Source organism: Eretmochelys imbricata, chromosome 19, assembly GCF_965152235.1.
Source record: "Eretmochelys imbricata isolate rEreImb1 chromosome 19, rEreImb1.hap1, whole genome shotgun sequence".
Lineage (NCBI taxonomy): Eukaryota > Metazoa > Chordata > Testudines > Cheloniidae > Eretmochelys > Eretmochelys imbricata.
Genome location: NC_135590.1, coordinates 7,967,337 through 7,976,749, shown reverse-complemented (window position 1 = coordinate 7,976,749; position 9,413 = coordinate 7,967,337).

The window sequence follows — 9,413 nt, the reverse complement described above, 5'->3', positions numbered from 1 at the left end:
AGCATGGGGGTTTGCTTGCCCCTGGGGTTCATTCCCCTTCTCTTGGTGCAGCTAAATCTTCCCTTTTATTGCTTGCTCATAATTATACTTCTGATGAGCAAATACTTTTGGCCTTTGGAATGCACTGCATTACACCAAATGTCTGATAACGGAGAAATATTTTCCAGAGGGAGGCAGCCCCTGTACTCCTGACAAGTCTCTTTTATTCTTTTCAGAGTAACAGCCGTGTTAGTCTGTATTCGCAAAAAGAAAAGGAGTACTTGTGGCACCTTAGAGACTAACCAATTTATTTGAGCATGAGCTTTCGTGAGCTACAGCTCACTTCATCAGATGCATACCGTGGAAACTGCAGCAAACTTTATATATACACAGAGAATATGAAACAATACCTCCTCCCACCCCACTGTCCTGCTGGTAATAGCTTATCTAAAGTAATCGTCAGGTTAGGCCATTTCCAGCACAAACTTGGAGAGTGGTCAGTTTGGACGAGCTATTACCAGCAGGAGAGTGAGTCTGTGTGTGTATGGGGGTGGGTTTTTGGAGGGGGGTGAGGGAGTGAGAGAACCTGGATTTGTGCAGGAAATGGCCTAACTTCATTATCATGCACATTGTGTAAAGAGTTGTCACTTTGGATGGGCTATCACCAGCAGGAGAGTGAATTTGTGTGGGGGGGTGGAGGGTGAGAAAACCTGGATTTGTGCTGGAAATGGCCTAACCTGACGATTACTTTAGATAAGCTATTACCAGCAGGACAGTGGGGTGGGAGGAGGTATTGTTTCATATTCTCTGTGTATATATAAAGTCTGCTGCAGTTTCCACGGTATGCATCCGATGAAGTGAGCTGTAGCTCACAAAAGCTCATGCTCAAATAAATCGGTTAGTCTCTAAGGTGCCACAAGGACTCCTTTTCTTTTATTCTTGTAGCTGTAAAGTGCTATGCGTGCTAGTGGCACTATTGTAACTCGTCACACATGGAACTTATAGAACACCTTTCAGCTGAGGATCTCCAAGGGAGGATAAATAGTTATCCCTGCTTTACAGATGGGGAAACTGAGTCAGAGAGGTCAAGTGAAATCACATCGTGAGTCAGGAATACAACAGGGGAGTTTACCCTGTTCATACCCTGCAAATTGCTCTGCTTGAGCATTGCCCTTCTGTGATACATTCCCAGCTGCTTGTTCAAGTCAAGGCTTTAGAGGAGGAGATGGACCTGTTTTTTAAGCCTCATTCTTGTGCACGAGGGGAAAAATATCCAGCATCTACAACACCACTGGGACACATTGGTGGAAGGGAGGGGAAGGAGGAGAAAAACCAGTGAGATCTGCTGACTTTACCACAGCTTCCTGTCCTCTGCTCTTTGTTACCATAGATGGTAATGTCTGGTGTAGTAGCCTCCCAGCAGAGTGGAAACTGTAAAGGAGCCACCGTATTGCTCCCTCAGAGCTCCTAAATTGGACTGGACATCAGCGCTCGGCCTCCAGGACGCTTGAGTGGTGGTGGGGGAAGCAAGGGGGTTAGATTTGTTTTATTCCTAGGAATTAAGGGATTGACAGTATGTGTGTCCTGTCAATGTGATTATACTGACATCTAGTGATGTATTTCAGACCTGACTTCCTGAATTGATAATCCTGGGGAGTGATAATGAGGATCAGAGCCTTTCTTTAGGTTGCCAGTTTATATCCAGCCCAGCTCAGTAGAGACCAAAACCTGTTTCTGTTTGGCAGCCACGTGAAATGAGTTGGGGGAGGGACTCAGTCCAGATCCTAGTGGGACAGCGGTTCATATTCCACTTGGCCCCATCACATCTGGCACGTCTGGGGTCCCTTGTTGGCAGTCTCAGCAGAAAGTCTGAAGACTGATCGGGACATGAAATTTGAACTCCCCTCTCATCCCTAGAGGTCTTTCTTTGCAGTCAGAGTTGAGGTCCGTGGGGAAGTTTTCAGTGCAGCTGCCCACGCTGTACCTGTCTGATGAATAAAGGGAGGTGTTCATTCTCCAGAGCTGTCACGCGAGCCACCTTGCACCGCTTACTTCACACACTGTGTTTAAAAAAGCCTTCTACACGGGGATGACCCTGCTGCTGTCTGATGCATTTTCTTTACTTCTCTTCCCCCACCTTTACTGACTGAAGATGTTTGCACTAAAACCTTATCTTTGTTTATCTGCTCCTTGCTGCTTGTCACTCCTCTGTCTGCCGAGTGGTAAGGCATTTCCATAGGGGACCAATTAGCCTGACACAAATAGGAATTGGAAGCTGAGCTTCCAATAATAATAATTAATAATAACTTACATTTCCGTATGGCTTCTCTTTTCAAAGCATTTTACAAATTATACAGCTAGGAATCCTTCCCTCCTAGCACTGATGTGCCGTCACTTCTAGAGTTGAGCAGGGTGATTAGTCACAGCAGCAAAGGATAGAAGAAAATTTTAGCTAAGGGGCAGCCAGGCTTCTGATGTGAAGACAGAGGAAATTGGCCTGACAGCACAGATCCCCTACCATCCAAGAAAGCTGCTCTTGTAGGAGAAGCACTGGGGATGGGAAAGAAAGGAACTGGAAAAGAGGAACCAGGTAAGGCATGTAGAGCAAGGAGAGAGGGTATGAGAGGAAATGGGGAGCTGGCTTTCAGGTACTTTGGAGTGAATGGACACTGGATGATTGCTGCAGATTGGTGTTAATGTCTTGCAGTAACTTTTGCTTGTGACTGGTGGGTCCGGTGACGCCGGTTCACTTGGTGCAGCCACCCAAGAATTGCTACCACCATTGAACAATAAGGGTGGAACAAAGGCTAGTTTCTACCTGGTAAATCTTAGCCTTTTAATAGCTCCCTGGCTGTTCCCTAAAAGCAGGAGTTGCCACCTATTCACCACCCATATTTGTCTGTCTGTCTAACTGGTTGGATCTAAACCCATTCATCCCTCACCAGAGTATCTCAGTGCCAACAGACAAGACCAATAGTCCATGTAGTGCAATATCCTATCTCCAGCACTGGCTAATGCCCAACGTTTTGGAGACAGTGAATCCCCTCCCCAGTAATACAGCTGGCTAGTTGTTGCATTATCCCTATTCTATCCCATCTTGGGGATGAGGAGATTTCTTCCTGAGCGTAGCTGGTTATCATCACATGTCCTGAAGCATCAGGGTAGATACTCATTGCTATCCTAGCCGTCGTCCTTGTAGCTACTGCTCTTATCCATACCCTTTTCTAAGCCTGGCTAAAATCAATAATGTCCAGCAGAGCAAGATTCAAAGCCTCTCTCATCTGGCAGCCCCTCCCCCATGCCTCCAATCATTGTAATTGCTCTTCTCCGCACCTCTTCTATTTCTGCTCTGTCCTTTCTGCCTTGACTACTATCTTGGCTAACTATCCATTGCTCCTTTGTCTTGGAAAAACCTAGTTGTTAGGTGACGCCAAGTCTAAAGCTCTGCTCATACTGGGGGCAGAACTGGGCCTGACAGATCATTTCCCAATATAATTGTAACTAGCTTGAGTTCATTGTGGATGGGGCCTTGCTAAAGCAATAGCCCTTATCACACCTTCAAAGCACTTTATTGTCTTGTATTAAGTGCAGTATTCCATTACATCTTCATCCTCGGAGCACTTCACAAACAGGAACTAATCCTCTCAACAGGCACTGAAGTAGGCCGCACATATGCAGATAGGGAAAATGCCCCAGGGTGATTGACTTATCCAAAGTGCCCCATTGGGTAAGAGCTGGACCTAGAACTCGGGAATGCATTACTCCAAGTCACCTGCCGTGGTCATTTGACCATGGTTTGCTCATAGGGGCCTCCCAGCCCAGGTAGAGAGAAGGTGGTGGCTCTGCTCCACCTAATGCACTAAAAATAGCTGTCTGGATGCAGGCTGGGAGGCATGCTGCATTGTAGATCTACTCTAAGAAACCTTTTCAAACATATGTATGACCACATCATGGTCAAATGGCCCAAGCACGTGTCTGCCCACCCAGGTCCCACGCTGGGAGGTGCGCTCCCCGCTGCAGTGTAGCCATACCCTTATTGACATGGTCTGATGTGCTAACAGGCCTGACTCTCACTCCAACCAGCCAAAGGTTAATAAGGATTTTATTCTGAGCTGCATCCGAAACAGATTGTCTTCTACCTCCAGGCACCACCCCAGACTATCATCTCAGAGGCACCTCCATTTACATCCCAGTGCTTTTTTTTCGTTAGCAATGACTGGAGACTGCCAAGCCGTGGCATGTGGCTACAGCTAACATCATGACCACTCTTGATTTCGATATCATTTTAGGATTTCGGGGGGGGGGGGGGGGATGGAAACCTTCCCCAGATGGATTTTTGCTTTGAGATTTGTAACCACTTTAATGGTTCCAGATGGACAGTCCTGGAGTCTACAGCTAAACCTACGGGCTGTACGGCACATGGGCAGTGCCGGTGCCGGTTTCCTTGCCTTGCCAATGTGTGCCTCAACCATCAGGGACAGCTCCTGGAGGTGAAGGGAGAGCACAGCCTCTTTACTGAGACTGCCAGCGAGGGTGCTAATTAGTGCCAGTTGGGATGGCAGTGTCTGTGACATCGACCCTTGAATCATAGAATATCAGGGTTGGAAGGGACCTCAGGAGGTCATCTAACTGGACTGAGCCCTTGCCATTGACTCCTGTCACTACAGCCACTGGTCACCCACTAGGCAGTAACTTCTCTTCCGTACTGGTCCTTATACTGCCCTCATCACTAGTATCTGAGGCTCACATCCTCTGACTCCCATTGATGGGCATTAGGCACCTAAATACCATTGAGGAAATGGGCCTAAGCCTAATAGTGGATTAAGCAACATGGCTGACGTGTCATGTGAAGTTGGTTCTCTCTTATCCTCTCCCCAGGGTCACCACTGAGCTAGACTAGACTCAACCGCCCGGCAGCCTAGAAGTGAATGGCTTGCGCTCCCCTCCAAGGCCTCCTAAGCTACTCTCCTCCCCAGTCCACTGGCGTTCCGGAGGGCACCTTCGGGTTTCACTGCAGATCGCCCGCCCGATGAGGCCTTCTCCCCGTTTACTACGTCACTATCAGTAAGGTAAGAAAAGCGCGCAAGCAGGAAGTGTCTCTGAAATGGCCTTGTCAGGCTGGCAAGGTGGGGGAGGTAATAGCTGTCACTGGACCACTTTCTGTTGGTGAAAGAGACAGGCTTTCATGCTACATGGAGGCCCAAAGAAGAGCTCGAAAGCTTCTTTCTCTCACCAAAGGAAGTTGATCCAGTAAAAGCTATTACCTCCCCCACCTTGCCTCTCGAATATCCTGGGACCAACGTGGCTACAACACCACAGCAAACCACTCATACCGTGATGTTCCACTGGCAGCTTGGACAGAGAGTCCAGGACAGTAGACAGCTCAAGCCCATGTTCTAGTTAATTTTACATGGGGCTTTGCAACACACATACACTCACCGCTGCTGTTATAGATGCCATTTCCTGTTGCTCCAGCAGGTGGTACAATTTCTTTAATAGTTGAACTTGTCGTTTTTTAACTGAATAAGAGGCTTTTGCTCTCTGGGGCTTGTTTGGGTTTGTTTTGGATTTTTTTAAACTCACCGTTAATTGAATTGTTTCTCCACCTGCGAGATGCTGTTGGAAGTTTTGGTATCTGTTTAGACTCATCCAAAACCAGGCCAGCCCTTGCAACCGGGAGATCATTGCGGGCGTGGCTGAGACGGACAATTGCACAGAGCAGTCAAAGGAGTGTTGAGCACTTTAATTCTCGGTAGCCTTCCCTATGGTCAGCCTTGCTAGAAGACAGAAGAATAGTGCCCAACCCTGCAGCAATTTGGTCCTGAACATACTGCACCTTGTGATCATGTTAATAGGCCATTTGTATTATTCGGTGATAAATAGCATCAGCATGTCTCTTGCTTTAAAAAAATAAAAGGCTGCAGATTGGGAAGTGAAAAGCCCTGTAGGACAGGTACATTAAAGGCAGCAGAAGGGCAGGCTTCCCCACAGCGCCTTGTCAATGAGTCTCGGCTGTGATCTAGGGTGAGGGGAGGTTAGTTCAGTCTCCAAGGTCTGTACGGTTCTGGGCCGCTGCTGAGTCGACAAGTGGGCTAGGTAGGTGCTGATCATGGTGATGGGTTGTGCATTGTGGGCTTCTCTCACCTGGTTTAAATCATCTGGCTTCTAACCAGCCCTTGTAGGAGCTTGGCTACCATTCATATTAAGGCACCTTGCAAATCTTAGGGACACCCTGGCACTTTCATCTTCTTTCTCCTCTTTCTGTGGCTTTCCCTACGCTAGCAGACTCCGCAGCTGCCGTTCGTTGCGGTAGGGTTAGACAACACAGTGGTTAAACACAAACAGCCTGGCTACACTACACTTCCCCCCACCCTTGCGACTGATGATGGCGTGACACTAGTGATGAGCTACAGCAATGGACTAAGCTAGCACTGATGCAATCTGAGATCTGCCTGTCACCACCTCCAGATCGCTGTCAGAACTCACTCTTCTGCTGAGAAAAAACACCAATTACCATCAATCAGAAAATGGCATGCTTATTCCAGAACACGTGTCCACAGGGGGAACTGTTCTGGTTCCTTTCCCCAAGTAGGCAAACCTTCATTTAAGCTTCAACTTGTTTCTGTCTCAGTCCCCACTTTTGGGATGAGTCATTCCCCCTTGCCCTTTCAACAAGATAGAACAGTCTTCACCTCCAATCTTAAAGTCTTAAATTGATATTTGGTGCTTTTCTTAAAGCCCCAGCTCCTGGAGGCATGCAAGAATCTCAGCTTTCATTTAAAAAAAATAAAAAGATTTCTGTCCCTCTTGGTTGCAGATAACAGCTTGAAAACATGGCTTGAGTATGACCCTAACGGCTCAGAAACCAGAAAACAAAGAAAAAGGCTCCCAAACTATGATTTAAAAAAAAATAACCACCACCACCATCTGAGGAGAGTCTTTAAAAAAATCTCACGCTTTTTGAGCCAATCTTGTGATTTTTGAATGCTTGGGGTTGGCAATGCTGTTAAAGTGTTCCACCCCAGATATGGTTGCACTTTGGTGCTGGGTGAAGTAATCCCTAATTAACCTAGCGCGAAGGGGTGCTGTGGGGCTTGACGATTGTTTGAAAAGTTCTTGAGTGGCCACTGACCTTCTGCTGCAAGATAACCTATCAAGCTTATCAGTGTTGCTTTGGATTTCCCCATTAGCACGTTGCGTATTACTATAACGAGCATCTTGCCAGGCTTTGTGCTCGCGACAAAGAAAGGGGCTCTGTAGGGTCAGTCCCAAACACCCTGTTCTCTTTCTCTGCCCTGCCCATCCTTTCTAGGGTGTGTGGGGGAGCCACATGGGCTTGGGCAGGGAACCGTCTGTTACTATGAACCCCTTCAGACTAGGGGCAAAGAGTCCTGTGGCACCTTATAGACTAAACAGACGTATTGGAGCATAAGCTTACGTGGGTGAATACCCACTTCGGCGGAGGCATGTAGTAGAAATTTCCAGAGGCAGGTATAAATATGCAAGCAAGACTCAGACTAGGGATAACGAGGTGCCCCATGGGTGATTGAGCCATGACTTCTGTTATGTGCCATATGGGGCCCCAGATGTGGTGCTCCGGGGGCTAAGCAGATGGGGCACTGCTAAGCTCTTTCTCAACAGTAAGTTGGGTGTAAACTCAGACATCATTAAACGCTTGTTCTTTTTCCTTGGGAGCCATTGGGAACCAGCAGCCCATGGCCTGGCAGGTGCTGGGAGACTGCCTGTAAGGAAACTGGGTGGGGGGTTTCTAAGAAGGAAAGGTGCGGGGGAAATATCCAGCTTCTATTTGACATCTTAGTACAGCAAATAACTCCCTGGCCTGGGAGAAGCCTCAGAACCACAGAGCAGGGGGTGCGACAGAATTTGTGCTTTATCCTACGTTCAGAGCAGGGCAAGAAAGTGGCCAGTTATTAAAGTGAAAGCCTGGGAGCGAAATCATACCTCAGCCAAGCTGGGTGGGGAGAGGAGATGAGATCAGGGGGTCCCTGCCACTGTGAAGACAGGCTCCAAGGGGAGCAGGATGGTAGATCACTGAGAACTGCCTGGCTATCTTCCTCAACAATTGCTCTCCCCCAGCTCTTCTAGGCCCCAAGACCATGTCGAAGGCTGCCTTTGATAGCTGTTGCTCCTGGTTAGGGTAAAAAAAATCGGGACAGGGGGTGGGGGGGGTAATAGGCATCTATATGAGAAAAAGTCCCAAATATGAGGGCTGTCCCTAAAAAATTGGGACATCTGGTCACCCTACTCCTGGTCATTGGGCTGGGCCTAAAGTCATTTCTCCTGAGTCCCTTATGGCCCGTCCCTTTCTGAGCCCATTCCCTACCCCGCTGCTCTCAGAACAAACACGCTCGCCCCTTTCCCCCCGCCACATCTCCAGCTCTGCTTGTCTCCTATAAGCAGCTCTCTTCTAATGAATGGCAAAGCCCCATTTTGCTTAGTAGCCCCGAGGTTCTTATCAGCCTCTGGCTGCAAAACAAGGCAGCATTCCCCAGCGCTGCCCCCCAGCCTCAGTTGCAGCCTCGGTCTGGAATTGCACACACAGCACCTCCTCAGCTGTCATCTTATCAGCCCCCAATTCTCAATAGGTGTCATGTGATCAGCCCCTGTGTCCTGATCTGCAGCCTTGGGGCTGCTCCTTGACTGAGAAAAGCCCCTGCTCGGGCTGCTCTATTCTGCTAGTGGTTTTGTTTTTACGCACCCGCATTCTTGGCCTAACGGGGGCCTGTAAGCATTCCCCTTGAAGACATAATCCCCTTTTTCTATTTATAAACCCAGTCCTCATTACAGCACTTCACTTTGTTCTATATTTGAGGGCAGGAGTCATTTACCCCTTCCTACCACTCCGATCCCTCTGGATTCGGTCTCTCCCCATTTCTGGCACTGTATGAATGGGGCACAGATGGCAAGAAATGTGCACAGTCCTTACCGAAAAGAGGAGACAGTCCCTGCCCTGAAGAGCTCTTGCCCCATGGCATGGAACAGCAAAAGTTCGGCCTCCCTCTCTCGGGTCCCTTCATTCCCACTTGCTTTGCAGGCACTAGCCCATGCTGAATTCTGGCTCCTGCCCCCACTGTACCAGCTGTTATCGCTTCTCCTTGGAGGAGCTGAATCGCATTCCTTTGCCTTGACTGCAGGTCACCTGGCTTGTCCCTCATTAGGAGCCTGCATCTTTATCAGGCCCGAGGCTTCCAGCTTTATTGCTGCTCATTCAGATCCTACCCCACGGCCTTGGGAGAGGCACAGACCCCTCCCTGGCTCTCACTTTCCCCTCTCTAAACCAAGGCTGTATAAACTTCACCTGCTTGGTGGGGGTTCTAGCAAGGATTAAACACTTACACAGCCCTTGCCTGGCCTACCTACCTGTTAGGTGTCACGGAACAATGGTGTTGGTTTTTTTGTTGGTCCCCAGCCAT